At 41.8% G+C, this 19,937-nt stretch overlaps 2 long non-coding RNA genes across 3 annotated transcripts; both read right to left on the minus strand.

The window, feature by feature from the left end:
- Window positions 1–2,976: 2,976 nt before the first annotated feature.
- LOC121142166 lies at window positions 2,977–10,725 on the minus strand. Its single transcript, XR_005879139.1, has 3 exons — window positions 10,165–10,725; window positions 7,596–7,683; window positions 2,977–3,055 (listed from the first exon to the last, which is right to left on the minus strand). It is a non-coding gene; the product is annotated as an uncharacterized LOC121142166 (long non-coding RNA).
- A 902-nt stretch (window positions 10,726–11,627) lies between these two features.
- LOC121142186 lies at window positions 11,628–13,187 on the minus strand. Of its 2 annotated transcripts, none has more exons than XR_005879167.1 (4): window positions 13,053–13,187; window positions 12,297–12,599; window positions 12,055–12,123; window positions 11,628–11,730 (listed from the first exon to the last, which is right to left on the minus strand). It is a non-coding gene; the product is annotated as an uncharacterized LOC121142186 (long non-coding RNA). The 2 variants fall into 2 exon arrangements; XR_005879166.1 differs by lacking the exon at window positions 11,628–11,730 and adding an exon at window positions 11,849–11,972.
- Between the last annotated feature and the right edge of the window lie 6,750 nt (window positions 13,188–19,937).

Consider the following 19,937-nt stretch of genomic DNA (forward strand, 5'->3'; position numbering starts at 1 on the left):
CCAGGCTAGCCTGGTCTACAGAGTGAGTTCCAGGACAGGCTCCAAAGCTACAGAGAAGACATGTCTGAGAAGAAACGGTAGCAGCAGCAGCAGCAACAACAACAACAAAAGCAAAATCTCTACTATACTAACAGCATCAAAGCTGCATATCTGCCATTTCTGACGCACTGGGGACATTCCAGCCATGATTCATCCAGCAAGTTTTCTTATCTTGATGGAAGGTATAGACTTTATCCTCCTGATCTAAGGAAACCTGGGCTGACCAAGGTTGGAACCGGCTGAGAACATTTGCATCACATTATAGTAGTGGAATATGTGGCAGGAGATTCATTGCCACTCGTACAAGTCCTAAGGAGACTGGGGGAAGTGGTGTTGGATGGATAGTCCATTAATTAAGGTGTTTCATTGTGTACCCTCCCTCCCAACCTAATTACTCAAAGAGTGTGAGGTGATTCTTTGGTCCCAACATCATAAATTTGACTTCCCTAACTTAATGAGTGGGAGGGTGGCCAGGTCATTTTCATCATGATTAGAAATAACTTCTAAGTAAGGCACATTAATGCGGACTCCTCCACAGCATGTGTGACTCTGTGATGAGAATATTTCACCGAAGGTGAGGGACTTAGATGGTTCTGACTCATGGGGCTTGCAGAAATAGAGTTAGTGCTAATCTCTCTGTGAATGAAGATGCGGTCTCACACAGTCTGACCTCCTGACCAATAGTTATCTAAAAACTCCTTTCACAGGCTAAAGTCACAGGAATTGTTATGATTAAGCTACACGGCTGATTTTGAAACTTTAATAATATTTGTGGAAAACCAAAATCGTTGCCAGCTTTTCCTGTCTGTAAAATCCACCTGAATGACCAGTACACAGCATAGTGATAAGGCCACTGGCCAATGACATTGAATTGAATTCATGAGAACTAAAAAACAAAACAAAACATAGTAACTTGCAATGGCTTTCCCAGCAATTATCATGAAGAACAGAATAAGCGTTAGAGTAAGCTCCAGGTGACAATACAGAATGGATATGAACCACTTATGGTGTAGTAGTCCCATGAGGCTATGCGTCACGTGGGATATTCCAGCTGTCTTAGTATGCACCCATAAATTTCATCCGGTGAATGTCTCAGAACCTACACTCAATTCTGAGCAGCACGTGTGACTGTGTTTAACTGTGTTGGGCCAGGCTGTTCATGGGAAGTACAGAATGGGGATTACAGCCGCTGTAATTCTGTGTGCTTACAGCGATGTGGTAAGCCCACAGGCACTGGGTAATCTGTGACATGCTAATGGAGCAAGGACACTCCAGCAAGGGTATTCACTGAGAAACAGGTGTGTGTGTGTGTGTGTGTGTGTGTGTGTGTGTGTGTGTGTGTGTGTGTGAGCCGGGGGAAGGTGGGAGTGTTTACCAGTCTGGAGTGTCGTAAGGTGAAATATAGATTCGAAAAAAACTATAGATAATTTTTTCAAACAGTTTAGGCATTGCACAAAACCTGGAACACATTTTAGAAGATGATATGAAAGTGGAGGGCTTGCTGAGGGCAGTTTGTGAATAAGAGCTTCTCTACTGTGGTGCAGGATATCCCACGTTGTTGGTATTCGAAACTGTGAGACTTCACCTGGGTGTAAAGAAAACCACTGGATATTTTCTTAAAAAAAAGACAACTTTGGCAAAGCTCAAGAGAGCATGGGATTAAAAATGAAGAGTCTAGAGGAGAGCAGGATGAGAGATACCATAGTAGAAGGAGTCATTCTAGGTTTGAGGGGAGATCTGGCACTAGTAAGATCTCCTGAGATCTACAAGGATGATATCAACTGGCAAACTAAGCAGTAGTGGAGATACTACTTTAAATGCCCCTCCCTAATAATGATTTTGACGACTATCTTACATACCATCCTAGAATCTCCATCCAGTGACAGACGGAAGCAGAGGCAGACACCCACAGCTAAACACTGAACTGAACTCCTGGAATACAGTGACAGAGAGGGAGGAGTGATGAGCAAAGGGGTCAAGACTGGGCTGGTGAAACCCAGAGAAACAGCTGACCTGAACAAGGGGGAGATCTTGGACCCCAGACTGATGGCTGAGAGGCCAGCATGGGGCTGATACAGGCCCTCTGAATGTGGGTGTCAGTGAGGAGACTCCGGCAATGTACGGGGCTTTGTTTAGTATACCAGTATATATCTCTGGCACACAAATGGACTTTGGGCGCCCATCCCACAATGAGGGATGCTCTCTCAATCTGGACACCTTTGGGGATGGGCCTAGGCCCTCCTTAGAATGAAATGACAGACTCTAGAGATCCCCCATGGAGGGCCTTACACTCCCTGGGAAATGGAGTGGAGACTCGGTGGGTGGCTGGGGAGCTAGTGGGGGGAGTGGGCATGGAGGGGAGGGAGAGGGAACTGGTATTGACATGGGAAGCAAGTTTCTAATTTAAATATATAATAAGAAGTATTTTAAAATATGGCTTGGTTACCTTTTCTCTGTATTGCCCATTCTGCTTTCTTTCCATCTGGCTGGAGACTGCCTCTCTTCTTTCCAGGGCTCTCTTTGTCCACAAGTTCCTGTTATAACTCCTACCTAGCTATTGTATGTTTAGCTTTTCATTAAACCAATTACAGTGACACATCTTCACACAGTGTAAAGGAATTTTCCAAAACATTTCCCCATTTTTGTCTAAACAAAAAGGAAAGGTTTTTAATTCTAACACAATAAAACTATAAACAATAAGAACAAGTATAAGGTAAGAATTATATCATAACGTTCAGTCTATTTATATTTGGCATATTCAGAGAAAATACTCTGTTCTATCTTGATAAGCCGGAAGCTCTGTCCATAACTTACTTTCTATCATAACTGAGGAAAGCTGTAACTATAACTACTTAGTCTTCAACTCCATCCAAGATCCAAGAAGAATATATTATTACCTGAGTAAACAGGAAGTGTAGAGCAAACAACTTCCAAATCTATAGAAATGACAGAAACAGCTGACAGCCTGGACAGTCACTCAAGGTTCCTCTGCAGTGTAGGGACATCCATCTTTAGCCTGTAGGTATAGAATATCTGACAGACTTTTCTGTGAAGCAGGAATTTTTGAAGGAGTGTCCTAGCCTGCCTGATCCTCTGGCAGGTAAGGCTGGGGAAGGGCTGGTCCAGCTGGTCCCTTCTCGTGGCTAAGTGGGATGGTGAGTGTTGATGACTCAGACCACCCTCTTCCTAGTTACCAGGGAGAAACACACTGAGTTGGGAGACTTGTCGAAGCAGGATCTTGTTTTATTCCAACAGGCAGGTGTACTGTGTATTCTTCCCACTAGCCACCTGGGTCCCACACTGCTCTCTGCTCCCAAATAGCACACAAGACACTATATTAATTATGAAGCTGTTGGATGTTTGCTATGGTTTCTTAATGGCTAGCTCTGACTTAATTATTAACCGATAATTACTTATAAATATACATATGTATATTTCTATAAGAACTTATCTTTCTGAGGACGCCATCCTTCTGATGCACCCTCTCCTCCCAGGATCACATGGCAATTCGATACTCTTGACTACACTTCCCAGAATTCTCCTTGACTCCTAGTCCCACCTATCTTGCTTCCATATTGGACAAGAGTGCTTTATTTATCAACCAATCAGACAACATATACACAGATGGACTTCCCCCATCAGGCAGGAACTTATATAGGATTGAGGGAAGGAATGGGAATCTTGCGATGGGGTAAGGTGATATGAAGAGTAAAGGCCAATAATATTTCACCACGATGGCAGGTAGCTAGGTAAGGGGCAGTCTTACATCAGGCCTTGCTGAGTCACCTCTACGTGGAGGTTACAGGACAGAGACAGGCCACCAAACTCTTAGGCTCAGGAGGTTACACTAGGTCTCACATCTGAGCCTTTTTAGGCCCAATATCTCCCCCTTTTGTTTTTGTAAGAACGGCAGAAATGATGGCCCCTATCTTAGTTTGTCCCCCATTGGTGATTTCACCCATCACTGGTCAGCATGCATCCAGCTCATTGAAAAACCATTTCATGACCTGTCTTAGGTTCTCCTGGCCTGCCTGAGATCTTACCTGTCACCAATGTGCTGTAAACCTGTATATAAAACTCCTCCCTTCTACAAGAGAAGAGACCTCTTAGTACTTGCAATGAACACACACACACACACACACACACACACACACACACACACACACACACACATTCTCCTGGCAATAAAGGCAGCACATGCATTTTCTTAGTACGAACAGCTGGACGTCTTGTCTCCCTTTTCCTGATACCTTGGAGTTACTTCCGGTGCGGGCACCACACCCCACCACCCGAATAACTGATAGGGGCAGCAAGTTCCCAACAGATGGTTTCACCCGCTGCTCCAAAGCAAGGGGGCAGAGGCGCACCCTCCATCTCTTACAATCCAACGTCTCTCACCTCTGGACATCACTCTATTTCAGAACCTGGTCCAGTAAGTCTTTTGAGTGGAATTATGGGAGCCCATTTGGGCAGTGCCATAGCAGGCAGGATACATACTTTATAGAAAGCAATACAAGGACAGGGCCCTGGCTTCCCATCAACCTGGGGGATAAACTTGGGCTTCTATATGCATATCTACTTATTGGAATTTGAAAAATCGGATCCTGATGTGTCAATCAGAATGACTGCTGTCTTGGTACCACTATCTACCTGATATATGGCCTGTCCACTAAAGTGAGATACCGAATATGTTCTACCCTTGCAGTCACAGGGTTTCCCCATCAGGTGAGTCAGGATATCTCTGGCGTCCTGTGGGTTTTCAAATCCTCCATCACTGGGTGAGAAGAGCATCATCAATACCAGAAAGGGCAGCATCATTTGTCCTTGGGAGGAGGGGGGAACAGAGGCACAGTTCTCAGGGGTGGAGCACTCCCTGGAGAAGTGATGGTCATCATCTTCTTGTTGGGGCAAATATTTTAGGTCTCTCGCAGGTACCCAAATGGGTCTTTTTTCAGCTTGAGGGAAGACACATCCAAATCCTCTCCCTGCTGAGAGGACCAATGTTTTTGAAAAGGAGACAAGTATTCATCTTCTTTAGGAAAATTTAAAATATTCACAGTGAATAATGTCCTTTTTAATCGGTCATATGGAGGTAAAGATCCCCCCTTTTGTTTCTGTAATTGAGATTTGAGAACTTGATTATGTCTTTCCACAACTACTTGGCCCTGAGGATTGCATGGGATGCCTGTGGAGTGTGAGATGCTCCAAGTCTTAAGAACGTCCATGAAGGCCCTGCTTACAAAGCGCGGGCTGTTATCTGTCTTTATCTGATCAGGCAATCCAAGGGTGGCAAAGCATTGAAGCATATAGCTAATTGCATATTTAGTCTTTTCCCATCATGTTCCAATGCCCAGCAGGCATGGGAAAAGGTATCAGCTGAGAGAAAAATATACAATAATTTTCCAAATGGAGAATAATGTGAAACATCAATTTGTCAAAGTTTATTAGGACACAGCCCTCAGGGGTTGCTTCCAGTAGTCTGGAGGGGAGGTTTCAAAGGAAAGGACGGCAGGACTTACAAGTTCAGACAGTCTTTTTAAGGTCCTTGACTGGCACATGTGGATACTTGTGTTTAAGACCCCTCTAATTAATGTGAGTTAGTAGGTTGAAATGTGTAGCTTCGGTAACAGTATTACATTGTGGCATTGAAGCCATTTTATCAGCCAAATTATTACCTTCCGAGAGAAATCCCGGTAAATTTTGATGACTCCTGAGATGTTGAAGAAAATGGGGTTAATCCTTTGTTTGAGTAGGGAGAGGGCTTGACTCATCAGAGGCATTATAGGGTTGGAGTCCAGATTAATATCCACCTCAATTAGGTTGGGTAACAAATTGACAGCATAAAGGCTGCCAGAGAATAAGTTAAAAGACTCTAATGCAAGAATGACAGCATACAGCTTCTTAAATTGTGCTGACCCTTCAATCTCATAGGAGACTGGCTTTATGGACACTGGCTTCTTTACCATGTTCTAAAGGAGGGTAAACGACTAGAGAAGCCCCCAGGCACCTCCATCCTATCAGTAAACACATTAAGAAAGCCAGGGTTGAGTTGAGGTAAAAAAAAAGTCTGGGGAGCCTCCATTCTAACCTAGAGAAGGAGATCATCCATTTGTAAGGACCATAGTGGCAATCAGCTTTACCCAGAAACCCCTCAAGAGCCATAGCAATCCTGCTATTGTTTCTCTGAAGCCAAGTGAAATCTGTTGCCTTAAAGGAAGTTACAATAAGATGCGGTTCTGCGCCAAACAGTCTGACATAGGTGTCCCTGCCCTTAATAATGCAATCAGCAATCTGATTGGTTATTGTATAAACTCTGGGGACACCAACGATTGAGAGGTGAATCCAATGTATGGGCTCACCCTCTTGTGCTAATAAGGTGGTGCATAACAATTCTCCAGGAAAAACATAAAAGGTGAGGAGCAAAAGAGGATAATACCTCCTTAAGGTTGATATATCTATAGCCATTGAACTTTACTTAAAATCTGTAAATGACTGGGAGGTAGGAAAGATCACAACCTTTTAGGAGGTCAAACAAAGGAGTCAATTCTTCAGTAGTTATAGAAACCCAGGGCCTCAGCCAATTAATTTCCCCAATATCGTTTGGAGCTGGGGCAAAGTATAAGAATCCTGAATGTGAAGTTGGGGCTTAACAGGAGAGACAGTATCAAGAAATATCATGGAATCCAAAATCTTAAAAGGAGGACTGGTCTGAATCTTTTCAGGAGCCACCTTAAAATCATTGGTCTGTAATATGGCAAGACCTTTGGCAGTAAGATCTTGGAGGCCAGACGGGCTGGCACAACTCAAAATAATATCATCCATATAAATATAGAATAACATATTAGGATGACCAATGAAGGAAGAAAAATATGAACCATATAATACTGACAAATAGGAGGGCTATTGGCCATGCTCTAGGGTAGGATGGTCCATCCTCAGAGATAGCATATTTGAGTTCCTTTAAATCATGTGTTTCCCAGGGGTACCAGGCTGCTGGGCGGTTGATGCTAGGGTTAACATTGATGGGGAAGAGATTGCTCAATCCTCCCCACGGAGCACCCTCCCCCCAGTAAGGTAGAGGTACAGAGGGGATTCAGAAAGTTTTAGTGGGAGGATCTGGAAGTGGCGGACCCTTAGAGGGCCAAGGAGCACTTTCAAAAGGATCTAGAGATAGATATAGGGGCTCGGGTTACTGCGAGGAACTAGGATTTGACTTTTTTTCCCTGTGTTTCTTTATCTCCCTTTGTCCCTTCTTAGATCGTTGTTCCACTCTTCTCCCTAGGGCCTTGAGGAGGGAAGCAGTGCTTTAAGGCAGACACTGTCAGGAGGATCCCCAGAGTGGGGATCTCCACTTTTTCCACTTGAGCTCTCCTAATTAGGATTTCAACCCTATCCCAGGTATCCCAATCAAAAAGGTTACTCTCAGGCAGCCAGGAAGAAGTCTTGAGCAAACAGCCCCAGGTAAAGACTCTAATTTTAAGCAGGACCTGTAATGACTTTAGGGTTGGATTTGATTTGGATGAGGACTGCCCCAAAATTTATGAGGGTACACTCACCAGGATCGATTGGCCTGTCAGCGTTCTTCCATTGAAGAGACATTCCTCACATGGGGCACCAGTCTGCTGGGTCCTCTGGCAGGTGGGGCTGGGGAAGAACCAGTCCAGTTCTTATGGGTTGAAGATGCATGCCTCGACATTACCGAGGAAATTTGGGTGACTGTTCAGGTAGCAAGATGTCTCTGTCAGTCCTAGTGTTTATATATTATCCTTCTGTGGTCTTTGATGGAGTTGAAGACAGGTAGTTATAATTATAGTTTTCCTTAGTTATGATAAAAGATAAGCTACATATAGAACTTTGGACTCACAAGGATGGGCTGGATGATATTTTCCTTAAATCTTGCTAAAATATTGTAACTGTGTTCTTACTTGATAACTGTTCTGTTATATATGTAATTTAACTATGTTAAAGTTAAGACCTTTCCTTTTGTTTAGACAGAAAAGAGGAGATGATGGGGGAAGTCATGTGTATATGTCAATAAAGCACTGTTGGCCAATAGGGAACCAAGATAGGTGGGACTAGGAGTCCAGGATGACTCTAGGAAGGAGAAACACAGGAAGTCAAGATGTAATGCCATGGGGTATTCTCCGGTAAGAGAAATACTTAGATTAACAATTATGGGGTAATTACTTAAGTCAGAGCTAGCCAGTAAGAAACAAGCAAGGTAAACAGCTTCATAATTAATATAGCCTCCTGTGTGTTTATTTGGGACTCATGTGGCTCTGGAATCAGGCTGGCTGGAAGGCTTCTCTTTACAATTTTGTTTTATTTTGGCAATATAATGAACTGCTTTCTCTTCTGAAAGTGTTTTTCTTGCTATTTCTGTTTGTGTGCGTGTCTCTCTCTCTCCAATTCTGTGTGTGTGTGTGTGTGTGTGTGTGTGTGTGTGTGTGTGTGTGTGTGATGTGCAGAGGTTTGAGTATAAACACTGGTGACCCTGTGATAGATGTTGAGGACTTTTGAAGTTTGACTGAATCCATTTCCACTACAAGGCTAAGTGTGTCAGGGATTAGAATATAGTGGCTTCGAATCAATGGCCCATCCATGCTTCTAGAGTTCACTGCTTAGTCAGCATAGAATAGCCACTACAGAAGAAGGCTTATGGGTGTGGTCTTATAGTAGCTGAGGCCATAGTTCAGGGGTCATGGTGTGTGAAATCAGTTGGTTGGCTTTGTGGTTTCAAAATCCCCAACCATACTCAAGGGCTGTAACTTTCTGCTGTCTGGACATCAAGATGTAGAATTCTCTGCTATTTCTCCATCAGCATGCCAGTGTGTGTGCCAACACGCTTCCCTCCAGAAGGATAATGGGCTAAGTTTGAAAATGCAGGCAAGCCCCAATTAAATGCTCTCTTGTACAAGAGCATTCATGGGTATGGGGTCTCTTCCCAAAAAGAGACTTTTGTCTGGGACTGGAAAGAAGGGAAGGTAGAAAGAAAGGGGGAAAGAAAGCAAGGAAGGAATGAAGGAAGGAAGGAAGGAAGGATGGAAGGAAGGAAAGAAAGAAGGAAAGAAGGGAGGTCTTCAGGTCCAGAAGAACACTTTGTCTGACCAGGTCTTTATTATAGGCACTCAAGAGTCAGAGGCAGGCCGATTTATGTGAGTAAATGTGTACAGAACAAGTTCCAGGACAAGCAGAACCACCTACTGAGACCCAGTCTCAAACAAACTAACAAAAATATCTACTGGATCGTATGGCCCGAGTTCAACTCACAGAACACACATGGAGGAAGGAAACCAATGACACTCACAAGTTGGGAAATGATCCCTAACTTGGAAGCATTTGGAATGCACTCCCACGCAGTACATCCCCATGAAGTGCTTGTTCCTGCTTGCTCTCTTGTTATCTCTCTCTGTTCCTCTCTATCACACACACACACACACACACACACACACACACACTCAAACACACACATACAAGGACACCCAAGCATGCACAGGCTGGGTCTGGGGGTTGGAGAGCTGGGAGGGGGGCTTCCTGGCTGATACAGACACACACAGCCACACAAAGATACACACATGCAAAGCCACATAATTACAGCACACATACAGAGAGAGAGAGATAATGCAGGAAATTAGATATCTTATGATTTACTTATAGTGAATCCACACAGACAAATAGTTACAAGCATAAATACTCTATTGAGCGATGAATGTATATCTCAAGCATTCTATGTTGGTCAATGAAATCTTGATACAAAGTATAACAGTGAGAAACCGAGGCATGATGAAGCAGTACAAAATAGAAATGCTCCTGCATCTTCAAAATAGCAACAACATAAACCTTTAACGAGTGGCTAGACTTAACCCAGCTCAAGGACCAACTCTCTGAGAAGGAAAATCTAGTGAAGTGTGTGTGGGTGTTGGGCCGAAGTTGATCAATCACCAAGGAAACATGGTCGAGGTAGATGGCAGTGACGTTTGCTGATCTCACGTACAGTCTGCATTTCAGGCAGTTCCTAAGTGCCCCGCAGAAAGAAACTAATTTCAAGCCCTAGTTGGCATGAGTGAGTGACCCTGTCTGAAGCAGTGGGAGAGTGTGTGTAGGATGTCCCCAAGTTCCACTTACCGATTTCATTCTAAGAGCTGGTCCTTTTCCAGAGTATTCCGAAAGCTCGTGCAGGTAGAAATGTAGTCGCCATCAGCGAAGGTCTCTTTGCACAGTCCCAGTCTCCAGTGTCTCTTCTTTCCAGGGGACCGTAAAGACTCAGGTTATTGTCATTGAGCCAGACTCAAGGCTCTGAGGTGGAGTCTCTCGGGTGCTCATCTGGGCTCAACACATGCTGTTTCTCTTCTCTTCCCTTTTCTTCTCTCATCTTTCGTCTTCTCATCTCTTCCGGGCTCGGCTGGGCTCGGCTGGGCTCGGCTTGGCTTGGCTCGGCTGGCCTAAGGCCCTGGGTATCTGGGAACCCAAGCCTGGTCAGCCAAGATGGCATTGATTGTGTGCAGCGCAACTGCAGCGCTGCCCTGGGGTGTGACAGCTGCCAAGAGAGCCATGCCCTCTGTGAGACCCCGGGCTCCCCGATGCTCGACTTCCCGCAATTCGGTTCCAGGGGCTGTGACACCATATTCTGCCCTCTGCATTCACTTCACACACAAATGGTACAGAGACGTACATGCAGGCAAAAACCTGTACACTTAAAATAACCGTAAGAACAAAATTAAAAGGACTGCTATATGTATTACAATGCAGATTCCCAGGGTTTAAATTTAGACTGTTTCCAATTTTTAATTATTTTATAATAGTGTCATATGGGGGTGGGGGGTTTGCTCAATACTGGAAACTATCCAGCAGGAATAATATAATTACTTCTTGCTTTCAAGTTGCTCCCAAGATCATTTTTCGTCCATACTAAATAATTAACAGTATATTTTTAAATTTCCAGTTTTATACAAGGAAGTATTATCAGTTCGTATACTTGAAAACCTTTTCTGTGCTGGTTGGCACTTAATTATGAACTTTCATTAATTTCGCATACATACAAAGATACAGTATTTGTGTTTATATCATGGAAATAGATTTTTTTTCCATTGTGAGAATTAGTGTTCAGGGAGCCTTTGGGACTGAGGAGCACACCAGGGACATTTCTGAATTATGTTGCCACGGACACTTAATAATGGAGAAGGCCAACAAGTATGTCTAATGCATTTATTAATATTCTTTGATTATTCTTGACTCTCATCTAGTAGTAAATCCCAAAGACACACACATATTTACACTGTTTTCTTGGGTCAGTATAGGAAGATATTTTATTTTCCTGATGCCACTTAAGTTCAGCTTTCTGCTTCTTGTAAAAGAAACTTTTAATTGATAAGTAGGATAATTGAAAGTTACAATCCTTACCCCAGTTTATCAATAAGAATTTCTTTTCACTACTCTATGCGGAAGACTAACTATTTGAGGAATCAAGTTATCTGACCCCTCAGCTTGAGAATGTCAGTTCAGTAAGACTGAATACTAAGGCGCCTTTCCTCCATTATGTGACGAGCCAGCTCAAATGCTGTACCATTAATTTTAGAACCTACCTGCATTTTATTGTTCTATTTAATAAATGAAAATGGATGAATGCCTCATGAAGCAAGCCAGGCATTGGCTTTTCAGGTATCTGGTTGAGCAGTTTCTTCTGTCATGATGCTGTTGAAGGAATTACAGGCATATCTTACATTCTAGTGAAAAGTGACATGAATATTAGTCATTGCAGCAAACAAATCCTTAACTTTTAAGTTCATGACTTTCCTACCTTCTAGGGAGACAGTGCAGATTTTAGATAAGTAAGTTTCAGACATGAACAGTCAGGGTGATGTACCCTCTGCTCTATCTGGAATGTGTTCCTGGTGAATGTTGGTCTCCTCTCTCCACTTGTTGCATGTTCCCTACTACAAAACAGTCAGTCTACACTTCGATCAAGAACACTTCTGGCCAAAATGAAAGGATCAGACTCCCAAGAGAACAGCTTACCTTGTTACTCTTCTTCTGGCTCTTGCCATCTATGTAGCATTTAAATGACCATCTAGCCAGACACACAAGCTGGAAGAGAGGTACTTTATTTTCATGTTTGCACCCAAGTGTTTATAATTACCAATCATTCTTACCTCATTCACATCAACTCAGTCCTTTATCTTTTCAACCCCCTCCCTGCCCCGTTTTTCTACTTTGTTGTTTTACCCTCATGGTTTCAGGTCAGGATCACTGATACTCACTTCCAGTTCTTCTATTTCCATCTGATTCTTGATCACCAACTCTTCCTTCAGACAAGCCTTCTGGTGTTAGTGGTGTGTGCTCTGCCTTCAGCCAGGGTCAGGATCACAGTAGCACAACCAGACCAATTCACTTGTTTTGCATCATAAAATGCCCATGTGTTTCTAATCCATTACAAAGAATTGCACTCGGGTATTAATCTGGAGCTCTCTTAGAAGAAATCACCATCTCCCCCTTCAGGGTTTCCCTGATGTCTGCCTCTGGGACTTGTGCTTCAAGGTTCCTTCAGACCCTAGTTCTTACAGCTGTAAAATGACCATATAATTTATACTTAAAAGATAGTAGGCTCAAATTACCCAATTCTCAAACCAACCCTTTAATGTGAGATATATTTTTTTTCCTGATAAATGTCACTTCGCAGATAGAGAAATTGAATGACAGCAAGACCGGTATCTCAGGGGAGAAATGATGGCGCTTTGCTAAAGGGCTTCAAGTCAGGGAGCATTTGGCCAACCACTTTCCTGTCAAACTGCACTCACGCTGCCCTTACCTCCATATTCACAGAAGCTCTTGCCCTTCTTCACCTCCCGCCGCCCGAAGCTCCATCCTTCCCACCACCCTTTCAGCGATGCTTTCTGTGTTTATTAAGCAAGCCAGGATGATTTAATCTGAATTCCCAGTCTTCCTAACAGTGACTGACAGCTTGGTAAAGGGGTAAGCTTCCTATAGTTTGTGTTACGCTGTTTGCAAACACTTACTGTGGGTGGAAGTCAATGATCCTTAGCTGTCAAAAAAGGGTAGAGAACTTCTTAAGCACCTTCCAGTAGCTTCCAGAAGTCTTCCTCATGGGAAGCCTCCTCCAGGTCCATTTTATGGTCTTAATTAAGCTCATGGGCTTGAGCATGGGGCTCTGTCTCTAGCTGAGATGACATGCAGATTAATTCCACTGTGTGATGTAATCTTCTCTCGTCATAGAAACGGATGACGGAGATGCTAAACTCCAATATTAGCTCACTGTGAAGATTAATTGGAATAGGGTGAGAAAAATAAGACTGTAACAGTGCTTATCACAAATCACGTCCTTAATAAGTTTCATATTTCTTGGCATTATAACTTTTGACACTTTTCTCTTTGTGGCTACTGGGTGTGCTGAAACTTCAAATTGCTTTTCAGAGGAAACTGGATAACATGTAGCATACATCAGTTGTAATTGACACAGTAATAAACATCCAGAATGGGTGCCAATGTACGAGGGAGACAGATCTAATATTGATATCATGTAAAACCTAGTTGGCTATGCTTCAGTAATAGTTTAATCTTGCTTCTCTCTTTCCTCCTGACTAGTTCGAAAAATGAATAAAAGCCTGCATATCTAAAGGTTTCTGTTTAATACTGTTAAATAAAAGTTTGGTGAATAAATAGACTGATGGGCCAAAGAGTAATCATTTAATTAGAGCACACAATTCCTGCCTCATGCTTAAATATTGCTATAATTGTACTACAAAATATCAAATTTTAACACTAACAGAACGCCCTTTAAAACCTTCGACGCTGAAGAACATCATCTCTGCAAGAAAGGAGGGGAACTTTCAACAATAGTATAAATAGTTTGTGGATCTGTTCATGATGAGATATGAAGATTTTCTAAGGTGACTGATTATTGTTATAACTGCTACTCATGTTTCCAAAAGGAAAGATAAACAGATGTTAGTTTGGAAGCCTAGATACCATGTGGGTTTTTAGTTAATCACATGGCATTGGTACAGCATCACATCTCTGGGGAACCTCCTCGCTCTGTGAGGAAAATTAGCAATTTGAAAAACAATAAATATGTCTAATCTGCATTAACAATCACAAGTCGGCAGGTTTGGGGCCATATAGATCTAGCGTCCTTTTGTTATATTTGTGAACACTTAGTCCAAACCTTAGCTTCACGTTTATCTGTGTATGAAATGGATGAAATTGTGTTTATTTTGCATGCTTGTCATGGAGATGAATTACTGCGTGCATTTTCGCATGACACGTGGTTTTCGTTTAGGAAAGGTTCGCTAACAAAAATTTTCTTTAAAACATTTAAAAATATAGTCTGTTCATTTGAACAAACACATACCATTGGGAACTTTCAATCAATGGAATGAGTGTATCAAAATTATTTAGCACTCCCGTCTTCCTTTATTATAATGAAGATTCTTTTAATTTTTGATAATTTCATACAGGTATGCAATGAAATAGCCACCCTCTAATTTCCACTTGTGTATCATAGTCTTTGTCAGAGTCCCTGCTCGGGGAGGCATAGCTTCCACTCTTTGTATCTTGATCACTGGCCATGCTGTGCAGTGGCCACTTAAATATTTATGTCACGCCCTGAGTTGCTTTAGCTTGAGGCAGAGAAACTTCTTTCTGATGAATGGATACATAACTAGTCAAAATGCTGACCATAGGAGATTTGACTGCTCAGCTCCAAACAGCACACCTGTATCAAGTCCCTCTTCGGTAAGTCACAAAAACACAGGGGAAGAAATGTGCAAGACGTGTGTAAGGTCTAGAGGATGGGGAAGTGAAATGTAAAATGCCATCTTCTGGACATAGCATGGCGATTGCCCTCAGAAATGAAAAAATCCTATGGTCACCCAAAGAAGATTCATACAAGATCAAGCCAGCCCACTCTCTAGAAGAAACTGGGGTAGGAGCATTCTCCTAAGTACCATCCATTGGTGATTTACTACTGATGGTTAACAGCTGATGGGAGAGTGAGAAGGATTCTTCTTTGACAGGATGGTTGCTACTAGGTATCTGATCCTCCAGTGGATGGACTTGGTGGGTTATGAAAATTACCCTGCAAATTCAAAATTTTAAAACCACCATCCTTTGTGCTGTGTCAGTGTTAATGAGGAAATGGGCAACAGCAAAAACATGGTTTAAAACAGCCATACTGTAGCAGAAGATGCAAAGGAAATGATGTCACTAATCAGAGCTGTGTCGCTGGCCAGGCATTGGCAATGGCAAGGGAACAACAGCTTCAATAGCTGTAATAAAGGGTTCTAGAGACCATAATGAAATATCTGATGGAGAGACTGCTTATTTTAAAGAGGAGCTTTGTTCAGGTCAACACCTACAACATCTCAAAGGTCATTCCTGGGCCAAGCGAGCATATCACCTCATGCTAGACAGCAGTGAACAGAGTGCATGCTGGAGCTTTGACTCACATAGGGATCCACGAATCAGAGGCAATTGGGTGGGGCCAGGCTTGTTCTTATCCACACTTCAAGGGAAAAGTCTTTCAAGAGAGAAACTTTCTGACAGCATGCCAAGGTAAACTAAAGATCTCTTTGTAGATCTTCACATCCTAGGATTCACAACATCTCTCATAGCACTCCCAGCAGACCAAGAGTCCAATTACTCAATACCTTCTGGAGTTAGCAGCAGCTATTAGTAATTAATTCTCCATGAGAATTTATTATGTGTCTGATCCTGGACATCTAAATATGTGCTAGTATACTCAGATGTGGATTGGATGAGAAATATCCCCCTGTAGGATGTGTTTAAATAATCTACAGCTGTGGTTCTGTTTGTAGAGGCTATGACACCTTTAGGAGGAGAAGCCTCGCTAGATAATAGACATCACTGGTGATGTCTTTCAAGGTGTACATCCACCTCCTGCTTCTGGATGATTCTCTCTGTGTCCTGTGTGTGCGTGAAGATTTGAGCAGTGAGCTACCTGTCTTGACAGCATACCATGCCTTGTTATCCTTTTATGAACTCAGCCTTCCAGAACCAAGAGCCAAAATATATTCTTTCTTTTATAATTTTCTTTTGGTTATAATATTCATCATGGCAATGAAGAAGTAATCAGTACTCATAGAGACACTATTTGGGGATGTTTCCACTTCCTTCAGAAATCATGGGATCATCCAGGATAGGCGCACAGTTGAGATGACCATGGGAAGTAGGGGAAAATGAGGTTCAAAGATGACTTAAGAATGAGTACTATTATTACTAAGGTTATTATCTAGCCTAGCAACACAGCTCTGCAATGGGACCTTTGCCTAACAAATGCAAGGGAACCCTTGTGATTAAAAACAAGTCAAGATGCCAGAAAATCCATGGTTGGTAGGATTTCCAGGATGGTTTAACAAAGGGATCTAGTTGAACGGAGGAAACACATCAGATCTTTGTGGGATCCATCTTAGGTATCCAACTGATGCCGTGGGATGATGCATGTATGTGTGAAGAAATTAAATGAAGAGAAAGACTTCAATAAATTGGAGAAAATAGTGACTGATCTCAGCTGGGGCCCAGAGAATTGCCTCAGGTTAAAGAGACTGAGTAACCATGCGTGCCATGGATAACCAGGAATAAAATACAGGGAGATTTTTGCTGAGAACCAGGAAATAATGTCTCAGTCTTGATACTGTTATGCCCTTACTGAAAGAAATGCAAAGGCAATATGTGAAAAGATTAAATGCCTCCATGTGACTTAAGTGAATTCCAGAAGTAACCTCCAACATATTCATAGAAATGTAAAAGCGCCCAGCCCAAGAGAAGGTAAAACTCACAGTGTCTGAGGTACACTGAAATCGGCAGGAAGAAGACAAACAGATGGATAACTCAGAATTAACATGGATACTAGGATTGGAAATGTAATATGCTTGTTTGTTTGTTTTTAAAGACAGTCAAATTCTAACATTAAGTGAAAAATAAAATATGTTAAGTAACAATTTCTGATACAAACATTTTGATGTGTCAGCTGAAAACTACACATGATATGGAAAGGGTATTTCACATTGAGGAAAGGCTAGTGTGAGAGGTACCTACATAAAAGTCGACAAACAATAAAGAAGAAAGATTAACATGATGTAAAACATTACTCCTCAAAGTTGAGAAGAATTATAAACCTGTGTGCACACAGACAATCCTGAGAGCACATAGAAAGAAAGACAGGAAGAAAGAAAGAAAGGAAGGAAGAAAGAAGAAAGAAAAAACATAGAGAGACACATGGTGATTTTCAAAACAGAAGATCAAGGGAAAAGTATCACACCAACCCACCTCAGATGAAGGAAAAGTCGGGGTCAGGATTTCAGCTCATGTATCACCAGACACAAGAAAAGAGAGCGGTTGGGGTGGGTAGGTGAAAGCTTTATTGTACCAGGGGGAAATGCAACCCAGAACTTCAAGTCGAGGGACAGATCTCACATAACAAAATGAAAGGAAAACAAGGAAGTAAAAACAGTTATGACTCCAGAAAGCAGGCTGCATGGTAAGAAAAATGTAAAGGCAGTTCTTCAAGTATGGAGAAAACACAGCAAGGGAGCTACCTGAGAGTGAATGGAAAAGGTTATTTTAAATCACATGTAGGAGTACAATGCATAGATCTCCAAGGCAGAGAGATATTAGTAAGGAAATACATTGAAATAGTTGTAAGGAAATATGTTGAAAGTATTCCTCCACCTTAAGCAGGAGGATGTATTTGCAAACAAAGGCACCATGGCATTAAGTTTGAAACTATCACTCACAGAGCAGGTGACTTTTAACTGATAAACAAAAGCCAAAGTCAAATGAAGAGGTAGACAGCTGATAAGAAAGAATGAAAACAGAAAAATAGATTAAACATATGTATTTTATACTACTGAATAGTAGATTTAAACCTAGTAAAATTCAAATCGCCCTGTTGAATATGTAGCTTCAAAACATTCCTATTAGAATGCTACTATGACCAGAATATATATGAAAGATGAAAAACCCATCTACTTCATGTGACAAATGTTTAAATATAAACATACAAGAAAAGTATAAAGAAATGTTATTCCTGTCTATAAACAGCACAGCAATACTGAGTTCCCATTATTAGCATTTAGTATGGTTAAGTCTAGACCAGAAACATCTTTCTGGTGTGGTAAATCTCCAGAAATATGTCCATGTCTAATCCCAGAGCACAGGGAAAATATATTTCTTATTAAAAGTACATTTCTCATTTGCAAAGTTAAGGGGCATTTGTGTACATACACAAATGTGTATGTTTGTGTGTGTGTATTTGTGTGTGTGTGTGTGTATGTTCATGCACACATGCACACAGAAGACCACAGGCCAACATGGAATGTGTTTCCACAATTAGTTTAAATTAAAATTCAGTAAGAGAAGTTTACCTGATTCACAGCGTTTGAAATAAGGATTCACTTGCCTAGAATCATACAAAAATATTAATTTTTCCCAGGAAGAGGAGACTCATTCTAATTCTTCTATCACTTAGAAGCTAGCATACTTTCCTTCTGTAGCTGATCCTGTTATTGTTTTTGTGACTACGTTAGCTTGTCGAGTCTGGTTCTATCAGTTCATCTAAATAAACTAGAATGAAATGCCTTTTATAATATTCTTATGTCTTCTGGTATTATTCTTCAGTGGTTGAAGGCTATTTCTCATGTATAAAGTGATTTGGAATACTTGGGTAGTTGTCTCTTTGTCCTGTAGAGCTATCAACTTGTACACACCTTGTTGGTACCAGGACAAAAACCAAGATCCTTTGAAAAAAACGTCAGTTGACACTTTCTCCCAAGAAGGAATGAAAGTCTCATACACCACTAGTAATCAATCTTCCAGCTTTCTCTCAAATCACCTTTTAATTGACTCACAAAATCCCTCTTTGGTGCTTTACTCTCCCTACATCTACAAGCATCTCTCAGCCTCTGACTACCATGGTAAATTCAACAGGACCACCATACATATGCTAAAGCATCCTTGGCTGTTTTCATGTCCATGAAATCATGCATGGCCCTCCTCTGTCCCTCTGGCTTCTGAGGTATTTAACATCCATGTTTCGTTCCTGTTCTCCTCCCCCAGTGTTAACATACTCAACTATTTCTTCTAATAAAAGATTCCTGCTGGTCAGATCTAGGTCTTCAGTGTTGTAATGTGTAATCTCCAAGTTCAGACATCCTACCATCCACATTTCTAGAATCGCATCAAACATTGGCGTGGACTTGTCATTTGTCTCCTTCCCTTACTCTCCCCCAGGCAGAACTCATAATTCAGAACCACATGGAACTCACTTGCTTTACGGTTCTCTTGGCTTGTATCTGTTTCAGACTCACCTGGATGTACCAAGTCTTAATTAATTCTAAATAGTACTGTATTCAGCACCTGGATTTCAGCTACTGAATAAATCATACAACATGCTGATTTATGGTGCTCAAAAATGTATAACACAGAGTCATAAATAGACATTCAGTACGGCAGAGCCTCACGCAACATTTGCTTATCAAATTCGATTCTTGAGGTGACAGCAACAACATTTGTGCTCTTCTGGAAAGATCAATACCAATCTCTTTCTTCAGCTAATGAACTCTCCTTCATGTTTTCTGATTTTAATTAATATCAGTATCAATTGTTACAGCCCGCACTTGTGCTTATCCACTAATCATCGCGTTAACCAGCTCAAAGCACTCACTGACGGTCCTGTGTTAGAATCGATGGAGCCTGCCCATGGTCTTACATGGCGTGGGCTGATCCGGCTGCTACCTCCATTCGGACCCATTTCTTTCTGCGTCTCTCATGTTAACTCTGCATTTGGTATACATGCATTGCTTCTATTGCCTCTATTTATGAAACTTTACTTCTCTCACCTGATTCACAACCTTCAAAACAAAGAC

The sequence above is a fragment of the Mesocricetus auratus genome, unplaced genomic scaffold, assembly GCF_017639785.1.
Source record: "Mesocricetus auratus isolate SY011 unplaced genomic scaffold, BCM_Maur_2.0 Super-Scaffold_100009, whole genome shotgun sequence".
Classification (NCBI taxonomy): Eukaryota; Metazoa; Chordata; class Mammalia; order Rodentia; family Cricetidae; genus Mesocricetus; species Mesocricetus auratus.